Source organism: Pseudorca crassidens, chromosome 12 (genome assembly GCF_039906515.1).
Source record: "Pseudorca crassidens isolate mPseCra1 chromosome 12, mPseCra1.hap1, whole genome shotgun sequence".
Taxonomy (NCBI): domain Eukaryota; kingdom Metazoa; phylum Chordata; class Mammalia; order Artiodactyla; family Delphinidae; genus Pseudorca; species Pseudorca crassidens.
In genome coordinates, this window is record NC_090307.1 from 42,705,101 (window position 1) to 42,727,170 (window position 22,070).

Below are 22,070 nucleotides of genomic sequence, written 5' to 3' on the forward strand. Positions count from 1 at the left end.
AGGACAACATTGTATCTACTTATCTTCCCTTGATCAAGAAAAAACAGCATCTGAAATTTGCAATAAATAGCTGAAGTTTTTTTAATGGTATTTTCATGAAATAGTCCCCTGAGCAATTCAGTCACTTCAAATAGGTTTTTCTTTTAATCAAATCAAAAAAACAATATATAGGCCAAACACAACAGCAATGTGCATCTTGGTTTGTAGTAAGTGTGCTGTATTGCACACAAATGCCTGTTCTATGGGTTCCCTTGTTAAGTTTGTTCTGGAAATTTATCAGTTCCCCCTTTTTTTCTGAGTCTATACCTTTTCCATTACCATGAACTTTTTCATATAAACAATTAAAGTATTTTCAAGTCTATCCTATTTAAAAGTGATATATTTTTTTTTAAAGTCCTTCAATTTGGGTTCCCTTTTGGCCAGCCACCCTCTTTGGAAGCTTGTCTCTTAACCCACTCTTCCTTTCCCAGTGAGGGGACCTCTTTCCAGCTGGAGACTTCCCTCTTGGGGCTGGGCAAAGCTGACTTAGGGATGGGATAATGCAGATGAAGCCATCTTCCTTCCTTTTTGCATGATTCTCGCCTGTTTTGTTCCATTGTGTTGCTGAAGCTTCTTAAGTGGACCCCAGAGCTCTCCCAGAGCTGCTTTTGCCCATGGGTATCTGACTAATTGCTGTTCTTTGTGTGGGGGTGGAGGCTGCCATTTTGGTGACGTTACTCTGGCTAATTCTTCCTAAAGTCTCTTGAAGATGCTCTTCCTCTTCCCTAACCCAAATCACTACTGTTCATTGGGTTCTTTCTCATCCTTCTTTTCCTTTTAGTCTACCTCTCCTTGGGATAGGTCACACTTTTCATAGCTTTAGCCACTTATACACAAATGACTTTTAAATCAATATCTCTACACAAGACGTCCTCCCCCTATTTATCCAAGTGCCGAACGAACATCTTTACATGAATGTCCCACAAAAGTTTCCAACTCAAAATGTCCAAAGCCACTGTGTTCACCCTTCCCATACATAAACTTTTCCCACATTCCCTAACATCACGAATGACATTACCATCCATCCTGTTGGCAGAACCAGAACCTCAGAACCATCCTTGATCTCTCACTTTTCTCAGGGCCTCCTGTCCAATCTCTAAATTGTATTGATTCTACTTAAGAAATATCATGTGGGTTGATCCTCCCTTTTCTTTCTCACTGCAATTATCGCTGCAACTTCCTTAGAACAGCAGGCTCTAACGTTTCTTGCTTGGGATTTGTAGTGTGTTGCCTTTTTGCTGTTCTTTCGATTTGCGTTCTTTGTTCTCTAGCTTTTCTTACAGACTGTGGCAACAGTGGTGTTTCTAAAATTCAGGTTGACTAATCCATAGCCTGGTCTTAATTCTTGAGTGGTTTCTCATTGCCTCAGTATAAATTTTAACCTCTTTAACATAGTCTTAAAGACCTTTTATGATATTTCTCTCTCTGTGTCCAGTCTTAGTGTGTATCACTTATTACAATGCATTTTATGCTTTAGCAATATTACACCATTTTCAGTTATCTAAGAATTTCGTAATTTCTTACCCCTTCAATACTTTTAAACTGATGTTTGCTCCTCCCAGAATATTATTTTGCATTCCTATTGTGCAATCCTCCCCGCAAACCTGCCTGTCAAACTTGGGAGCCATCTTTCAAGTTTCACATCATTTATCTTTCCCTCCATTAATCCTCTGTCCTCTCTGTTATGCCTTTTGGGGTTTATGTCATGGCATCTGTCACATAAAATCATGACAACTTGTTTGTGTACATGGCTTTCTCCTGCACTCTGTGAACTCCCTGAGGACAGAGATTGCATCCATAGATCTCCTACAGTAACTGGCACATGGTTGGTGACCAAAGCAGATGGTGAATGAATGAAAAATGGAATTAAAAGAGATACAGATTCTCTTCATTATCAAGGATCACTCATTTGACCAATGATTTTATGAACGTGAAAAATGCTAAGTCAAAACTGCAAGTAATTTTTTTTAACGTTTCCACATAGCACTGATTTGAAATTCTCTCTTTATTTACAGCACAAAGCCCTTGAAAACATCGAACATACTATTTCCTAACAATGAACGGTTTGGTCTAAGCTTCTAAAAGTGACACAGGCAGAAAGGAATAATGAAAAATGATTGAGAAGCTCAGAGGATTGTAATGCTTGTCACAGAATTATGACTTATCTGCTCCAGCCTTTGAGGGGAGTGCTTCCATTTGCCTGCTCTGTGTGTAGAGAGCCATCCGATACTGTGTTTGCCTAAAACAGTGATTTATAGTCACCATTGACTTAAAATGCTTTACAGACCAATTTTTAATCCTTCTGTCCCTAGTTTTTCCTTATCAAAAACAATTTCATGATATTGCCTACAAATATTGTAAAGCAGGATGACCTCCGTAAAAGAAAGTAATTGAGGTGGGCAAATCATTATTGTAAGGGCCAAAGAATGCTGCCATGAACTTTTAAAAGGCCCTAAGATGTAAGAGAACAGAACTGGAATGGATGCTACTCTTGGTCCTTGAGTTCTCGGACAAAGCTGATCTCTCTAGGCTGTGCTTTCATCTTCTGTCAAACTAATAGATTGTACGAGTCACTAAATGATGTCTAAGCCTACTCCCAGCTCTCAAATTTGGTGACTCAATCCAGAGTTGAGCTTCTCTGGACCCAGTATAATATTAGAAAATTCGTTATCAAAGAGGGAGGGGAGTGTGCAGAGGAATAAGCATAACCTTGCTGCTTAACTATTCTGTCAACAGTCCTCTGATGCAAACTCCAAGAAAGTGAAAACTTATTGAAAATAAAACTAAGTAAAATACAATGGGACCTGACTTATAGCAATAAATATAGACTCTGGGCAAAACTGGAGTACAGATAAAAGGATATCATCAAGCTCTTTGGAAAAAATGTTTCAAATGCCCCTAAGAAATGTTACTGTTTATATTTATTCCATTATTCTCAACCGTCTTGTTCACCATCCCTGAGGATTTGAAATTTTACTTCCTATTTTTAACATGGAGTATTTCATTATTAAAAACATACAGGACAGCGCAGAGTCATATTAAATCAACAAATACTACTGTCTGCTTGATGATGAGAAACAGTGGAGCACTGATCTCTCACCTGAGTCAGAAATCACAGGTGGGGAAAGCACGAATGACACCCCAATGAGACAGATGAGCGTTATTATGAAACAAGAAGTAACTTGGGCAGTCGCAACAAAAAAGGAAATTGATAGATCATATGATTTTCCTTGTATAGTAAAGAAAGTTTACAAGTGTATCTTGAGAAATAAATGTTTTCCTGGCACAAATTCCTATGAGAATTGTATGGTATAGTCCCTTATTCTGAAGATATAAAGTAATACTTAGCACAATGTTACTGCAGTTGTTCAATATCATTCTTTCTTTATTTTCCCAAAGTGCCATGTCTTACGGTAAACTGGAACAGGACTCAAGGGCACAAAATGAAACGGTTCCTCAGTAATGACATTACATATGTACAGAGAGGGAAGAGAACAGTTAAGACAATGAGGCCTAGGTATATGATTCAACTTACTATAGCACTTGGAGAACATACCTTGGCATACTCTTACCTAACACAGTCAATTCAAGGTTAAATCTTTTGATAGTTGCTATAAGGGCAGATATTCTACATGGTTGACTGAAGAAAGATCTATATGTTTAAATAGCAGGTGAAAAGGCAGCAGGTTGATATTCTCATGGAAAAATTAAGAAGCCTGACATATTCTCACACAGAGATGGGTAACTCCAGTACACAAAGAGGTGGATAAACTCCTTCTCAAAAGAAAAAAAAGTTCCAGATCTGCTCTGTGATTTTATAAGTTCCTTAAAGCATGAAAGAAATGATTCGGGCTTAGACATTTTTATGGCTAGGTCTCACCATTATACTGCGTGAATCCATTAAAAAAACCCAAGAAACGCTTTCATCAAATATCTGAATATTTGAATAGAAAGACATACTTGAAGTGTCCTCCAGGGTGTTAAATACTTCAAGTAGATGAAGAAACTGACCTAGCAGGGTTATTGAGAATTATTCATTTGAATACTAGGGGATGTATATTTTATTTTTAGCATTGCTAATGTAAAGTCTTTCTTCCAGGCAGCAATTTGTAAAAGGCAGAACTACTTATTAAGGCCATTCCTGATTGTGACAGCAAAACCTTGTCATCATCGTGGCTCAGGCTGCCTATATTTCTGTAGGCTTGGGGACATGAAGGTGTCTCCAATTTACTGGAATACCAATCCAGTTATTTAGATATATAAAGTGAGGAGAACAGCTGTTTTGTTTTGTTTTTTTTGCGGTACGCGGGCCTCTCACTGTTGTGGCCTCTCCCGTTGCGGAGCACAGGCTCCGGACGCGCAGGCTCAGCGGCCATGGCTCACGGGGCGCAGCCGCTCCGCGGCAATGTGGGATCTTCCTGGACCGGGGCACGAACCCGTGTCCCCTGCATCGGCAGGCAGACGCTCAACCACTGCGACACTAAGGAAGCCCTAGGAGAACAGCTTTTTAAATAAGATTTAAAATCGTAGTTGAATCTGTCAAAAGAGCGTAATATTTGGGTAGCCTCATCAGGGAGCGAGGAAGCTTTCTGGTTTCCCTAAACTGGCACCACAGCCACTCCAGATTCAAATCACAGGGATTTGGAATCATAGCCACTTCCAGATTAAGCACGTTATTATAATCCTCCCCCTTGCATTTCACTGTTTATTAAGCAGAACCATCTGGAACTAATCTTCCTCACTGAGTACCAGAATGTTACCTCTTTTGCTTTTCTCCTCTTTGATCTGTGTAATTCTATATCTTCTGACCTATTGACGTTGGATAAAATGGATTATGTGAGCCGTTGAAGAAATGGCCAGCAAAACTCGGAATTCTGAGTGTTCATGGGAGATGTCCACAAGAAGCCAAGAGGTCATGAAAAGATAGAAGAGGGACCCATCAGGACGAACACCTCTGTGCTGGTGACAGTGACAAACATTTCCCCCATCTCTCCTAGTGGGCATTCACAGTATTGCAGAAGGGCTAAAACTATGAGAAAACTATGAAGTGTAGTCTCTTTTTTGCATGTGCTCTGCATAGAATGTCCATTTTGAGAATATTCAGCTATATCAAATAGATTTCTAAAGAATTAAGCTACAAAACATATGGGAACCTCCACTCTTGTGGTCCATCTAACCTTGGCATTATGGAATCAGTTAAATCTTCTAATGTTTTATGAATAGACTGTTGCACTATCCCCTCTCTCGTCTGCCTCCCCTCCATTCTTATCTTCTTTAAAAATCACTGTCTAGAGTGATTGATATATTTAAATTGCATTTCTTGCCATTCTTACTACCTACACCTATGCTTCTTGAGCAAAAGAGATTTGTAATCAAAGGAAATTCTAAAGGATACCAGCAGCAACTTGGGAGGATGAGAAGTTATTGGATAAACATGGTGCATCTTCCTGGAAATTTGCAGAAAAATACTTTTATGATAATGAAACAAAGATTTATTATTGAGTAAAAGCAAATGCATGAGAATTCAAAGAACTTGATATACATGGCAGACCATTTCTAACTCTGGCTCCAGGTCATCTGCCTTGAGAGTATGCATTTATCGTTTTATTTGGCTTTGTTTACTTTTGGGGAGAGTAAATTTGTTGTGAAATTTTGTTGTGAAACTGTGAAAGAACACAGTATATTAAACCTGATTGCTCTTTTATGTTGTATTTTGAGAACATGTACCATCTTAAGAGCTAGGTGACTATATAGACCTTATAGTGCCAAGATTTAAATTTGTTTTACGGAAGTTACAGCTATGGCAAATTGATTTCTAAAGAATTAAAGTAAAAATATCTGAGAGCCCTCCAGTGGTCAAAATAATATATGCAAATACTCAGTTATTTACCCAATATTCCTCCCTCCAAAGAACTTAAAACATTTCAGTCTTCCTTTCATAAAAATGCTTGCTTTGATTACTTTCTGACATCACTATTATATCACATAAATTGTTTTTTAGCACTATGGGGAAACAGATGTTTATCCAAATCATTTAAATAAAAAAAAAAAACAACCACCAGAAAATAGCAGCCTAAACCACCCATTTATCAATGAGAGATTTTAAATAGCTGCTAAAATTTAAGCACGTGGTACAATCCCAAATCTTGTCCAGATATGAGTAATTTAATTCCTCCCATTGCAGCCATTGAGAGAAATGTGGCTGGGTATTAAAACCGCTCTATCGATAAAGAAAGGATCCAGTCAACATGAGCTGTGTCTGCTACTGTTTTCCCCTTAAGCACAGAGTGTCATTTTAATGTGTATATTCCTAGACTTATAAAAGCATTGTATGCGTGCGTGCATGCATGCGTGTGTGTGTGTGTGTGTGTGTGTATGTGTTCCTCAATTGTAATTCTGATGGCTTGCATGAGAAATGTGTTGGCTTCTCTTTTAGCAAATGCATATCTAACTAAGCCAGGCACAGTACTTTCACGTGCTTCGTCTCTTGATTACCAGTAATGGTTTGGCAGAAAGCCTGGAATAACGTCTCTGCCTTGAAAATTGACAAGCTCTAACATTTACCCAAATGCTGCAACACTGATTGGTGAGGGGAGTTTTTGGTTCGTTTTAATTAAATTCCTATACTACTTTATCAGAAAGTAAAGCTTGTTTAAAAAACTCCCCCCAGGGCTTCCCTGGTGGCGCAGTGGTCGGGAGTCCGCCTGCCCATGCAGGGAACACGGGTTCGTGCCCCGGTCCGGGAAGATCCCGCATGCCGTGGAGCTGCTGGGCCCGTGAGCCATGGCCGCTGAGCCTGCGCGTCCGGAGCCTGTGCGCCGCAACGGGAGAGGCCACAACAGTGGGAGGCCCGCATACCGCAAAAAAAACCAAAACCAAAAACAAAAAAACTCCCCCCACATTTAGATTCATAAATTTGGTGTTCCATACAGGATTAGGATTTTTCTTTTGCAAATATGTAACTACGTATTTAATTATTATAGTCCTAAATCTTTATGGACCACCCTTCAAAGGCCTGTGCTTATTTATCTAAAAAGTTAGCAACATCAGGTTAAAATGCTAAGAAAAAATTTTATGTCCTATAATTTCATCTCTTACTCAGAATTTTTTTGCTTGTTTTCTAGTTTTAGACAGAAAGTAAATGCTCGTTTTCCCTTTTGTATATTAATGTATGCAGACTTACCATGTCAGTCAATGTCCCTACGTTAAAAAAAATTTAAAAAGTCAAATTCAGTTAGTATCTGTGAATGACTTTCAAGAAATTCAGCCTACTGCAAGAAATGTTATGGGTAATTCTCAGCACACTCTAGTGGAGTAAGTTATTGCCTAAGACAAAAGCAGGCATTTCTGGAAGCTACATTGTGTATTTGAGGCCACTGGGGTACCATATAGGAGACTGAAGCAATAATTTACCCTTGTGCAATGAAAAATACAATGTAACTGGCACACCAGGATCCTCTGCCTCATTAAGTTAAACACTTCCCTCATGTCATTTTAAAGGAGAGATTACAATACTGTAAATCAAAGTAACTTAGATTTATGTTCTGGTGTATGGCAAATGGTTACACAGCATATTTACAGCATTATAAATGTTTGGGTGCTAAGCAAGTTCAGAACGCAGATATAATTGACTTCATAATTTGGCAAATGAGGTAAAGGTAAGGTTCTGCTGTGTGGTTACTCACAGAGTTCCAAAGGAGCAGCCCTGCAGTGCTGAGAAAAAATCTTCAGCTTTTCTTTCAGTGGAATTACAGTTTTTGAAACTTATTATAACCCCAAGGAAAAATATAAACAAAAATCAGTCAGGAAAAACGTTTGCTAAGAATTTATGCTGTCTACACTTCTGATTGAATGATTTCTCTTTTTATGGAACAGAAAGAAGGTATAATAATTTTCTTTCTGAAAAATGTATTGATTTATCTCATACTCTTAAAATCGAGGGAGGAGATGCAATTAAATGAAAAGCAGAATAACATTACCAGGGTGGACAAGGTGATAAAAGGACACAGGCTACGTGTCACACCTAAACATCCTGATACTTGTAAGTGAACCAAATATCTAGGATTTTCTTTGAATAGAGCTGCTGGTGGTATAAAAGTTCACGGAACAATCGGTTCATTTTAAGTGGTCACAGCACTTAATTGAATATAACAAACATTCTAAAGCAAAAGATGGACATTTTGCTCTTGTTAGTCTATTACCCTTATCCTTGCACAGAAAAATTCCCATAGATAATAAATGTAGTAGAGCATCTTTTGAAACCCAACAGTTTCTTTTTCCTTTTTAAGCTTTAAACACTTTGAATGTAAAGGAGGTGAACAAAAAAAGTCAAGAAACAGATGTTGAAGTTGAAGTTTCCTTTCCACACGGTCTTCATAAAGATAACTGAGTATAATAAATTATTAATGTATGAACAATTCTAAAATGGAATAACAGTTTAGAGTTCTGAATAACATGGGTAAGATAAAGCAAATCCCTTTTGAGTTCTGGGTTCTGCTGAATACAGCTAGGCTCCTTATAAGTGGCTATATCACAAATGATATACCTGAATAGAGTTAAACAAATATTATTGGATGCACTATCAGTTTAAGATTTGATTTCTGCTGGTGTTTAAAAGCAATGTCATTTATAAAGAGAATACAAAGTACCCAAAGGTAAGGATATCTTTTAAAGTCTTTATAATTCTCAGGTTTATCTTCTCAAAGTATTATATAAGCTACCACACTATCACATTTTTAATTATTAATACAATGAACTAGGGGTGATTTATCCAGAATTTACCAAGTATATTAAAGTATGTGTTAAAAATGATATATTCATATATAAATAATGTTGATATATGTGTTTGTATATATTCAAATTATATATATGTGTATATATATATATACACACACACATATATATATATTCAAATTAGCTTGAGAAACACTCGGTTAAAGAAAATCAAGCATGTCTCTTTAGTGTAAAACTTTAAGAGCCCTTAATGCAAAGGTCACATAAATCTCCAAGAGAGCAATATGGTATACAGCATTTCCCAAAGTCATCTGACCTAGGATCCTCATCTGTTTTTCTTTTTCTTCCATATAGCATTTCCTAGAATTATCACTCCTGAGAACATAAATTGGATTGCCTGATTCAAATTAAAATCCAAAAAACCCTTAAAATTATTGGCTTAATAATTTTTTCAACTTTTAGGTGCCTCATTAATCTCTGAATTCCCCAGTTTTATCTTGTTAATGCTTAAAGCTAAATGCAAAGCAAAAAGTAGAGTAGCAGAGGGATACAAATGTTATTCAAAACTATGCATTTCTAATGTATAATACAGATCACCATTCCTCTGTGGCATTTTCCCTCATCCTAGTCCTTTTCTTTTGCCTCCTGGAAAAAGTGGGTGCTGGGGATTAGAATTACATTCAATTACTTTTTCTCCATTTCTCTGCTACACATGATCAGTTCTTAGAGATGGGAAAGTGCTAGCATTGCACACTGACTCTCTACATTCTATAGAAATTGCCCTATCAGAGGCTCTTTTTCCTTCCCAGAGCTCTCCATGGGCAGAACTCCCTGAGAGATTAAGTGTGAGGACAGGTAAAATGCTAGGACTTCAAAGCACCAGAGAAGCTGTGACAGGAAAGGTCGCAGACACTCCAGAAACGGTGAAGATTTAGAGACCCAAAAAACTCTCAGTAGGCCTCAAAGCCAAAGTATAAAAACTGACAAGAGACGTTGGCATCAGACCGCAGGTAGCTTGCCTACGTGTTACCAAGCATGGACCAAAAACTGTTCACTGGTATATAAGAGTTTAAATCTAGACCTTTTGGTCTACTGGGGGTTTAGGACTGCCTATCATCCATGAGTGTGGAATTCATTAGATCTCTTCATAAATATTCCAGCTTTTTCTCTTTTCTGGCAAGTGGTAGGACTGTATTACTTGCCCAGCTGAAGTTAGGTGTGACCACATGGCATGCTTTGGCCAAGGAAATGTGAGCATAAGGAACATGGGTCATTTCCTGGTAAAAGCAGCAAGGTGGAGTAGGGTCTTCAGCCAACCCCTGACGAATAATTTTCATGCGTGGGAAGGAAACCTTGGTTTTTATAAGCCACTGAGATTTAGAGGTTGTGTGTTACCTCAGGAAACCACGTACAGTATATCTGGAGCACCTCATATGTGTGCATCTTAGTTTTATCATATATAAAAGAAAATAAAAACATATGTCTCTTACCCACAAAATAGTATGAAACACTGGATGCATTTTAGACGAGAATTGTTACGCTTACCTGAGGTGTTAAAAACATCTTTTGATGAGTAAATGTTTCTACAAATGTGTAGTAATGAACCATCTAAGACTAAAGATTCAATGCATGAGAAGATACATTTCATTCAAAATTAGCCTGCATCTTTTAATAAAATTAATAAAGGCATCTGTATTCTTGAACTATGATTAATTCAGTGAATTCATTTTTTCAGTACGCATAAATCTGTGTGCTACCACATTACATAGGAATGGGGGTACAAAAGTAAAACGAGACTAAAAAGGAAAAATAATAAAAATAACTCTATTGCTCTCTTTAAAGTACATGGAGCTTTACGAAGCTTTCATGACTCAGGGTGTCTCTGAGTCATCCTTATGCCATATATATTTTGCAAGAATGCAGAATCCAGCTTTATTTCTGCAAATAAATGCACTTTTATTTTATGTTAAGATACAACACAGTTTCCTATGCGATAAGGATACATTTTCTATTTAGCTTTTTTTTTTCTTTAGAATTTGTTTAGGTCTCTTTAAAATATTCTATAATAAAATATCTGCAAAATATGAGATTTTTAAGAATAAAAGCAATCCCCAAACTCTTAAAATTTAGCTTTCTGAGAGAAAAACACAAATTGTTGAGGAAAAGGCAAAGTGACTTTTTAACAAGTGGAGATTAGTGCAAATAAATTAAGAATATAAATGAGAGAATAATATAAAGCAATTTGTAAATTACACCCATTGTCTTAACACAACATACTCTGGTGTCAGTGTCCAGTGAAGGGGGCTAAGTAAATAATTTCATTGTCTAAGGCAAACACAGTTAAGGCACAAGGTAGGAGCTTGAGAGGGATTTGTTAAATTAATAAGACAAATTAGCTCAGCTACTTGGAGGTTACAATTTAAAATCTGTCAGTTTTCGAGATCTAGTCTTAATTTCTTTCATTGATGAAGCAAAAAAAGTTCAATAATATTATATTTTCATATTTTGTGATGGAGAAATCTGGGTTCTCATCTAAATATTGACTTTGAACATTTGATTAGACTCAAACAAATTTTAAGATAAATTTTGACCCTGTCCGTATTAGGGTTTTTGTCTTTGTGGAGGTTAAAGAGCCCTATATAAGAAAAAATAGAAACCAAGTTTCTTATTTTTCTAAATCTCAGGAGTTGACATATTAAAGGCATACAATAAGTGTGTGAAAAATTTATAAATGATCTGAGGAATATGAAATCGGTTAAACACCCTTAGAATTAATAAGCTATATTTTCTCTTCCTCTGACTCCTACCAACTATATTCAATTTATAATAAGTAAATGTAGTTTTGTTAACTTACCATAGCAAAATGATTAATACTGCACTTTAAGGCCTTAAAATTTTTAGGGAAAAATTTTAACCAACTTTAAGATTTGGGGTCACAATATCATATCACATAAACAAGCAACTTCTTTCCTTCTAGCACACACTGTGATCTGAAAATAACCCAGTGTTTTCTGATGGTTCAGATTCAGGCTGTATGCAATGAGATGATTTTAATTTAGTTGTGTCACATGACTTTTTCCATTTGTGCTATTCAGTATTCTGGGCTAGATTTGTTGAAACATGTCTGTTTTCCAACTCTATGACTTTCTTTTTGATTATGAACATACAACTAATTTATCGTACTTAACACGTCTATCATCTCTTTTGTCACCACAATCAAGGTATACAGTCTCATTTGGCAAAAATGAAAATAGATAACATCCCCTTACCAAAACAACAATAACCAAACAAACATTTTTTTTTTTTTTTCCAAACAAACATTTTTAATTGAGTCTACTTGACATCAAGAACTATGAATGATCACTGTTCTAGACAAGGAGCGTAAGGTCAAAAGAATAATGATGTTTAGAAGGAAAAAGAATAAAGTAAGAAAGGAACTGTTGAGGGAAAACGTCCTCGAAATAGTCATTTGTTCATTCCTTAAACATGTATTGAATGGTTTCTATGTGTCGGTAACTGAGAATACAAACATGAGTACGATACAGTGCCTGCCCGGACAGTGAAAGTGACTTATGAGATTAACCTTGAAGGAGAAGTAAGATTTGCCCACAAAGGAGGTAAACAATGAGCATTCTGGGCAAAAAACTCCAAGAAACTAGTAGGTAGACTAGTACAGAGATATGATCATGTATGGAATATTCTGGAGGCAGCAATGATGTGTGATTAAAGTGCTGGTGATAACCAGTGAAGTAGCGGAGGTGATGTTAGAGAAACAGGTTGAGGCTTTCTGACATACCAAGACATACTAAGGAATGCATTTTGAAGGGAATGGTGAACCACAAGAGATTTTTAAGTAGTGGGGGGAATCCATTCATGTCTAGGACTTTTAGAAGACGGGTGTATTGGTCCCAGCATGGGACATGTGCTGGGGATGGAGCCTAAAGGCAAGAGAACAACCGGGAGCCATACTATAACCAAGGGAGGTGATAAGCACCTGAAACAGAGCAGAGAGAAGGAAAAGGAAGGAATTTATTTACGATAATTTGTGAAATGTGGTGATGCTGGATATAGGTCAAGGGATAGCATGAAGAGTCAAGGTCAACAGCTGAGAGTGATGACAGTAGGGGTGGCTTGAGAGACTACTAAGAAAAGGGGCCAGCTAAGGACAAACAAAAGGACCGTTAAGTACTGTTCACAGCTCAAAGCAGGTTGGAACACATGAATTTTTCCAATCAGAAATTTGCATTTGCAAAGTTCTCCACAAAAGCCTCAACATATCAGGCCACAGCTAAAACCCCAAATCAGAAAAATGACCTGGAATTATCAATGATATCAGCAGATTGCCTGGTACCTTCTCTAGAATGAGGAGTCTTTAAAAAAAATGACTATAAAAGCAGAAGTGTGACTTTCCATTTCGGGTAACGGTAATGAGATCATTTGGACCAACACTCTCATTGAGGTAATCGAAAACATTTAAAATGTAAAAACAACAAAGAGCTAATAAGATGGTGAAGACAGGAACATTCAAGAGAAGACCAGAACTCAGATAAAGACACTAATTTTTGAAAGCTTTTGCTCTTGGGTATCTGAGTATCAGGAACAAAAGGTCTGAGAAACCAGCTTCATGCTGGGCAGCCTTATGGGTGTCGGTGGAACATCAAAGCCCACGGTCCTCAGGTGAGGGCTTTAATAAACTAACCCAGCTTTCCCCTGGGACCTCAAAAGGTCATATCTTCCCTCAGGGTAGATGTGAACACCAAATCAACCGTTCCTCACACAAATTTGTAGCCTTACTTCTTGCACAGAGGTGCCTTGATTAATCACCTTTGATTAAGGTGATTCTGGTCTGATCCAGGGGCCCTGGCAGAAGCAAACCCAAGTCCTCTCTGGAGGAGACCATCATCACCACTAGGTCTCAACTTATCCCAGAAGTAATTTTAAAAATAATTTCCAGCAGATAGTCAAAGATATCCAAGAAAACAAGACTGAAAACTGACAGGAGCAATAATAATAGAAACAAATCTTGGTAACTCTTGAGATATTAGAATTAGCAGATGTATATTATAAAACAACTACACTTACTATGTTCAAAGAAATAAAATCCAAGCTTGACGATGTCAGCAGGGACATCACAGCAGCAGAGAGATATTCATCGGCCCCTTCTCCTGTCAATGCGATCTGGCCACATAACGTCTAAAATTCTTATAGTTTAAAATTTTTAAATGTTGTATCCTTTTTTGGCTTTCTTTTGACACACTGAAAACAAAAACAAAGCCCTATACTAATATAATTTTATTTGTATGTATAATTCAATCAGAAATATATTAGTTAAGCAAAAGGTAAGTTTACATGTAAGTGTGTGTGCGTGTCCTGGTGTGTGTGATGCATGCTCTCACAAGTATCTCGGAGACACCTATGATTCCTGCCAGGCTCCCTCCTCTTGTCAACAGTTCAGGACACAGCCAGGTAAAGCAAGGGGGACAGGCATCCAATGTCACCAGGGAAAATATACAAACGTGCCATCCACTTGCAGAGAAGTGAAAATTAACTGCAACTTTCACAACTTAATGGGTTAATTATAGATATTAGGGAAGGTTAACCGTGATCTAACAGAACTGTAAAATTAAGTGACTCTATCAGTATCATGTTCATCATGTTCATTTTTCATTTTAGAAGAGTAACGTGGTATTATTATTTATTCTGGTCAACGTTGAGTGAAAGATCCATGTTATCATTCATTGTTCGTACCTAGTTCAGCCAACTTAGTTCATTAGAATCTGGTTGACTTGACAGAACAAAACCCGGCCAGTTACGTGCAACAACTGTTCAGCCCCACGCTCTGTAATAAGCACATCAGCACATTTATTTTCCCCATATAAAGTAGAATTTCCAATTCATACCATGTACTCTGTGACTATTATGGACAGTATTTATTCAGAAGGAATGCTGTGCAAGTTTGGAAAAGCTGTCTCTAAGAGAGCCGAGAGGTCACTGGACAAAACAAGAAACAAAACCTATACATGGTCAAAAACTTGAAGAGGACTAAGGTTTGTCATTCTTTCTTTTAGCTAAAAAAGTTTTGAAATCCTCAGCACATAGCAAGGCAGCAGCAAATCAGACAGCTCTCCCCCTCCTCCACTCTCAAGCTCTGTAGAATCAGAACGCCTCTATTCACTTAGCAAATATCAGCTTTTTTGGAGGACGAGAACCTGCTTGGAATTAATGAGGCAACACCAAAAAATAACTTCTATTAATAAATTGTTCTCTTCAATGGAAAATTGCCTATTTTTCTCATCTTTTTTTTTTTTAAAAAAAAGAAACAGAATATCTTCCAACGGCTCCTTATGCACTTTCTACCACCTCCCCCCCCACTTTTATTATTGTTTTCTTTTTTCTTTTTTAAATTAAAAAATGCCATAGTGCCAAGCAAGGGAAATAACTCCATCTCACAAGAATACAGTCACCACCAATGGCATCATGGATGGAATAACATTTAGTCGGTGTTGTGACATGTTTAACTACTGACGTTGTAATTCAAGAAATGCAGGGTGTTTAAGGAGTTAATAGAGGGAAAAGTAGGTAAAGGTAAAGCCAAACTGAAGTTAGAAGTGCAAGGTCATCTTCAAAACTAAGCTGAAATACTTTGTTTCTTTCTACTTCACAAAATGTAAAACCCCAAATATCTCAAGAAAGGTAACAAAGTTACAACACTGGAAAATCTCCCTGATCACTTTTTCATTCACACAAATAAAAAGAAAAATGCAACATTAACCTTCCCAGAGAAGCAACATCTTTGCACTTACCCTAGAGTATGTACATGATCTCTTAAATCCTTTTAATTCCAGTACATCCAGAACATATATGAATTCTTAGCACATTCATATAAAGAATAAACCTTAACCAAATGGCTAATTACAACAGAGATCACAACAGGACTCTCTGAAATTCTAGGGAGAGACACAAGGTTAAAATCCAGCTTCTAGATCCTGGTGTATACTGTGTCTATCTTTAACTTGAAAATGAGTTGGTTTCACATTCCACTGAAGTCCCACTGGCAGATGCCTTTGGTAAGCTCACCAATGGCAGGCTGTCAAAAGCCCTCCCTCCACCCCCTCCACCCTCTTCAACCCCCTCCATGCTCTGCCTGAGCTTCCGTTGCTACATCTAATACTGATTTACTCAGCTGTCTTTTTACCTGTCTCCACGTGGGTAAAAGGAGATGCTTTCATTGATGGCTATTACGGAAACACATGGAAACTGAATATCAGCCGGAGGACTCACAGTGCTTTTCCCACTGCCATCCCCTCCCCCTACCTCCTACCAGAAACCAACTGACTTCCAAACTTGGCTGTCTGAAAAAGAATGTTCTCTGATTGGCATTCCTGGAAGCAGAAAGCAAGGCAGCTCAAGTTGTGTTCTGTTACTCGGCATGAAAAACTTCCCAGGTATACATAATACAAACAAGTAAGTTTTCTGGATTTTTTCCCCCTTAACTTTGAGGAGAAACGGGGCAAATATTTGGGAGCATGACAAATATTTTTGTTGTTGCATAGCGTTTATGTTTGAATATTCACCTATAATTTTACCCCAAATGGCTATGGATGCAGTAGAAAAGGGAAATGGCAAATTTGTTGTTAAGAGCTGAATTTCCTTATTAGTAAATGAGTTGGGACCCATTAGAGGAAGCGATGGTTATGCTGAATGCTTGACGGTATTCTGAAGGGCAACTATTCCATCTGTGGATTTTCTGTGAGAGAAAACCTTGCTCATAGGAATTGTGAAAAAACTGCTTTCACCTGTCCTATATTTTATATTGCAGACAGCAGGAGGAGAGGGTGCAAGAAACACTTCTATCTCCCTGTCAAGGCTTCTTTTCCAGGACTGTCTTGTAAACTTTGGTGAGGACTGCGTGGGGCTGGCCATGTACAATACTCTCCCACACCCCACACTCACACACACATGTCTGAACAAAGAAAAATTGAGTCAATGGAAATGAGGGGAAAAAGTACATTTTCTCAAACAGGATCTGACAAGAATGAATAATGTGGAGTCCCTTTAAATCACTACTAAAATTGTATTTAATATTTATTTTGTGGTCACTGGGATCAAAAGATCTGCTGCGGCTGAAAATAATTTACCTCACCCTGTTCAAAATAGTGAGTGTATTATGTGCAACGTTATGGACCAGACAACTTCTTGAAAGGCGTGATAGAGGATTTATAATTTCGGCATCAGACAAACCACAACCCCAGGCATTCTGGGGTTTCCAGATCTCATCTGGCTGTCTCTGCCAGCTCCAGGTGAATGTCAGCTGGCTGGGCTCAGGGTGGTGCTGTGGCCGCAGCTGCCCCTAGGAACTTGTACAGACATCTCGAAAATACCCAACGGCAAAGGTTGACTCCCAAAAAGAAACCTTTCTCTTTGTTTGTGGTTGGTTTTAAATGTTCTGTCCTAGGTGGTCTTTTACCACATCTGAACAAGACCATTTTAGGGAACTGTGAGTGAACACTTGATTAACTGGCATCCTATGACTAATTTATTTTGGTGATATCTTGATGCCCCATATAGACTGATCCTACCAACCTGCTCACTCCTCAGCCTGTTACTAGATGTCCTTTAAAAAAAAACAAAAAAAGAGTGAAAGAAGGAGGGAGAGGAGGAAGAAACTTTCTTTATTCTTATTCCCAAGCTGATTATTTTAGGGAAATTTCAAGCTGTATGTAATGCTGATAGATAAAGACATCCAAATAACTTCAGAAATAAATAGAAATGACCACTCACCCAGAGAGCACAAATCCCTGTCTTTGTGTTTCTTCCCCCCTCTATCAAAACACTTCTCCCCAAGGCTAATGGATGGTGTCAAAACACGTGTGAGCTAAGAGTGGACAGAGTTGGCAGCAGGTCATCTGTTTCACATTCGGCCACACTATTCACTTATGCTGTACCTTTGAGTGAACATTAGCACAACCGACACCCAAGAAATGTTTGTTGAAACAAGCAAACAATTGCTTGTGTGAAAGTGTATATTTTAACTTATGGAAAATTGTTATATGTTGGCTTACATTTTAGATAATGGGGTGGGGGGAATTATATCTCTTTTCAAGCCATTAACCAAAAGATTATATGGAAGGTATATTAGGCACTGAGCACCTTTATAGAAGCAAAAAAAAAAAAAAAGATTATTATACGTTTTGTGTCTGTGTGAGTGAATGACTCTACACACCAACATGGCAAATTCTGCTAAGTTTATTTCTATTTATCTTGCTGGCTTCTAAGAGAAATAAAGAAAATATTAGGCCCTCCTAATAATTCATATTAACTAGTAAACTATAACAATTTTCTTTATTGAAATGTTACTGGCCATTCCTTACAGTACAACATTCAACAAGAAAACATCTCTTTAGGTTCCCAAATTTATCTCTTTTTATATTTTCATCTGTTTAAATCACAGAAATTCCAGAACAGTGTGCAACAGTAGTGGCAGCATGAGTCCAAACCCAAGGTTGAGTGAGCACATGGGAATTTCTTTTTCTTCTTTTTCTCCCCCTAACCTTCATGTGGCAGTTGATAATATTTATAATGGCTAGAACTCAGTCTTTATCATGAGTAAATGTTATTTTTCTCTTTCACAAGCACTAACATGAGAGTTAGGATTTGATCAGAAAAAATAGCTTCCAGGGCTTGCTTCCAAAGAAAACTGGGCATGTAACAGGCAAATCAAATACCCTTGATTTATCATGAACAAGCAGTTAATCTCCGCTCCATTCTCCAGAAATAGACTGTCTTAGCACTGTTCTATGGATGGCAAATGCTGGTAGCAGTCTCCTTGAGGGGTGAACAAGGTGTTAAAACTCAGGTTTTAGCTGATCTGGGAGGCAGGCATCTTGTGTATGAAAAATCTGGGCAATGAAAAGCAAATGATCCCTGTTATTTTTTCCTCCCTGGCGTCCTTAAGACACTGGCATAGGGTGTATTCTCATGCTGATAGTTTTGTGGATGATTTTGTCTTTTACATATTATTATTTTAAAAAAATACACTATTTGCTATAGACAGAATATTTGTGTCCCACAAAATTCGTATGTTGAAACCCAATCTCTCATGTGATGGTATCAGGAGGTGAGGCCTTTGGGAGGTGCTTAGGTCTTGAGGGTGGAGCCCTCATGAATGGGATTAGTGCCCTTATAAAAGAGACCCCAGAGAGCTTCTTTGTCCCTTCCACCAGGAGAGGACACAGCAAAAAGAAGGGCCTTTATGAGCCAGGAAGCAAGCCCTCATAAGACACCAAATCTGCTGGCATCTTGATTTTGGACTTCCAGTCTTCAGACTGAGAGAAATAAATTTCTGTTGCTTATTTCAGTTGTTTGTAAGCCACCCGGTCTACGGTATATTGTCATAGCGGCCTGAATGGACTAAGACACTCATTATACAAAAGTGAGGTTTTTTTTTTTGTGGGGGAGGGGGATAAATTGTGGGGTTTTTTTCCCCTGAGGAAAAAAATAATAAATCCAAGTAGTAGTTGTTTGAAAAGTAATTACAATAGACACTGCCCAAGAAAAAAGTAGGAAAACTATATATATAGGGGCTCTAACAACAGATATGGAAGGGATTCAAAACAGCAGCATACTACATATAATCTTATTAAATGCTGATCAATTTCAAAATTAGATGAAATTGGGCACTCATTTTGAATGCCTATGATATGAAAATAGCCCTAATTATGGAAAGGGCCATATGTATAAATTTACTAATTATAATATCATATTTGGTGGAAAATAACTGGGAACAATGGTAGTTTTGATGACAACAGAAAGACATTGTTTAACGCTTAGCATATAAATGCATATGCCCCATGATTTCAACTATATTAGAACACCTGTGGGCACTAGAAGGAAAGATAAAGGCCAGAAGGAATCCTATCTAAATGATTTACAGGTCCACACACAGGCCCACACACACAGCCAAAATATTCAAATAAAGATAATTGCAGCCCTTCCTCATTCCTTCTCTCTCCTCCTTGTCCTTGGAGAACATCTCTATTTCTCTTCTCAGGGCCTCTTGTGTGGCAGGTGGGTTGGGAGGGGAGTGGACAGAAAATGGGGAGGCACTCCAATGTGGAAAGAGACACAGAAGAAGCTTAAAGGGGCTTAGGTTGATGTGAAGAAAGGGCAAGAGAAATACCCAAGAAAGAGTGATCTTAAAGGCACCAGTGAGAACAGGGAAGGGATGGGTGAACAGAATCTGGTACAGCAGAAGCAGGGACCAAACTGTAAGCCAGACTGGGGAGCAGCACCTTTGAATGGGGCAGACTTTGAGGACAGCAAGGTTTAAATGGGAGGATTAGGTAGTTTGGCCCTAGGACATCTGGCTGTGTGTTTTATGATTTCTTCTCATGGAACACTTTATTGTTCAGTATCTAGCAGTGTCATATTTGTGTGTCTTTTGGATACTGACATGGATCTTGAAGCTACAGACATTTATTTACATGAACGTTTTTGAAAAATTTCAGTAATTGTTTTGTCCTATTGCTGTGGTTGCTAAAATTGATTTTCTTTGATATGAGTAAGAAATTATCTTCACCCTTGTCTAAATAAACTATCTCGATCTCTTTCCTCTCCTTGCATTTCATTTCCTGTATCACTCTCAGTTCCCATAAAAGGTAGCTATTATAGCCTCTTAGGCTGAGCACCGCATGTAAAGTGACCAACCATCCCGGTTTGAATGGAACTAAGGGATTTCCCGGGATGCAGGATTTTCAGTGATAAAATCAGGAAAGTCTCAGGAAAACCAGGACTAGTTAGTCATCCTATACATGTAAGCTGGAATTTTTTTATGTTATGTGTATGCTTTTGATAAAGATTAGTCTTTTTATTAATTAACAGGTGTTTGGCCCAAGTAGAATGATAATCAGAAAATATAGATTTCTTTTTGCATTTCCCCCATTAGCCATGCAACTTGGGAGGGGTCAAATTCCAACGGCCACTATTTCCTCATCTCCACAATGAGAACAATCATACAAATTTCAAAGAGTTGTTGTCAACATCAAATGAGATATACATGTAAAATAAGAATATATAAAATATATTAAATGAATATATTTTATATTGTATGTTATATAAACTTTATAAAAATTATATGTACTTTTCAAAGAAGCTTTTAGTTATTTTAGACTGAGAAATAATGAAAGCCCACAGAAGAGGTACAACATTTCAAATTGTAAGTGGTAGGGGTGGTGGGAGGGGAAGAGAGAGAGAGATAGATATTGGTTGATGAGAGAATAACTTTCTCAGGAGTATGTGTTTCAGCATTTGATCTTTCCCCAAATTAAACTCACTGAGTTAAGGATTTTTTTTTTGTTTTTGAGAAGCTCTATAGCCCAGGAAACAATCAATACTCCACATTTACAAAAGATATGGATTATCTTTAATTTTAGAAATACAGATTTTATTTGTACCTTTTCCTTTAAGCTGGGGTAGGGGTATTTTTCCTTTGTGGAACCAAAATCAACCCTAATTAAAGCACAATCATAAATATATCACAATCACTAGGCAAAACTAGAATATCCAACCTCATCCTAGGGACAGAGAGATACACCTTATGATACCACTTACGTGAGCTCTGGTGCCATACCTGATGCCTTGAAAATGTATTTAATGTCATCACTTCAAATCTGTGCACATTTTCATAATCACATGTATACTCCATATTGGTTCTACTCCAAGCCTCTTGAGATTTATCAAGAGTTGGAAATAGGACAATTCTATTGTATGTGGTACAAGAAAATGACAGGTGATAGGCAAGGTGGACGGAGTCTGGTGGCTGTTGCACCCAACTTATTTATTTGGGAGCAGTTTTCCTCCAGATGAGCATGTGACTCATCAGTGCTTTTCAAATTTGTTTGCTGGTGTTGTTTCACTAGGGAACCCTTTGTTCAAAGGAAATAGTTCACTGAAACTTAATAATGACAAGGCATAGCTCCTTTAGCAGAACCTCAGGTGTGAAACCTGGGGCCCTGCCTCTTCCTTAAGCAGTCCCTGTGGAAACCTCCAGGAATCTGGGAAGCTTAGCTTGAAAACCTTTGAGCACTAGAACTCATTGCATTCAGTTTATTTTAAAAGTATAACGGTAATATATTTTTTAAAAATATGCACGTATTTTTTAAAGCCATGTAGAATAATAGAGCTTAAAAGAATGTGTCATCCCAATCCCATCCCTCCTCACCCTAGAATCCCAGAGACGATGACCATCAACTCGTAACTGGTAATTATGACAATCAGTCTGTATTCTTAAATGATGCTCT

The 22,070-nt window shown here is 37.7% G+C and overlaps 1 protein-coding gene across 30 annotated transcripts in view; it reads right to left on the reverse strand.

The window, feature by feature from the left end:
- The window catches only part of DTNA (dystrobrevin alpha), a 391,558-nt gene that overhangs the window by 263,948 nt on the left and 105,540 nt on the right, over positions 1–22,070 (reverse strand). The window contains exons 1-2 of one of the 30 annotated variants that reach the window (XM_067699346.1): positions 15,576–15,773; positions 13,855–14,028 (exon numbers count right to left, since the gene is read on the reverse strand). The exons of 27 other annotated variants lie outside the window; for them this stretch is intronic. The gene's annotated coding sequence lies outside the window, so the exon portion shown is untranslated. Of the gene's footprint in view, positions 1–13,854; positions 14,029–15,575; positions 15,774–15,967; positions 16,084–22,070 lie in introns of those variants that run through there. 2 more of the 30 variants (XM_067699347.1, XM_067699345.1) reach the window with 2 other exon arrangements.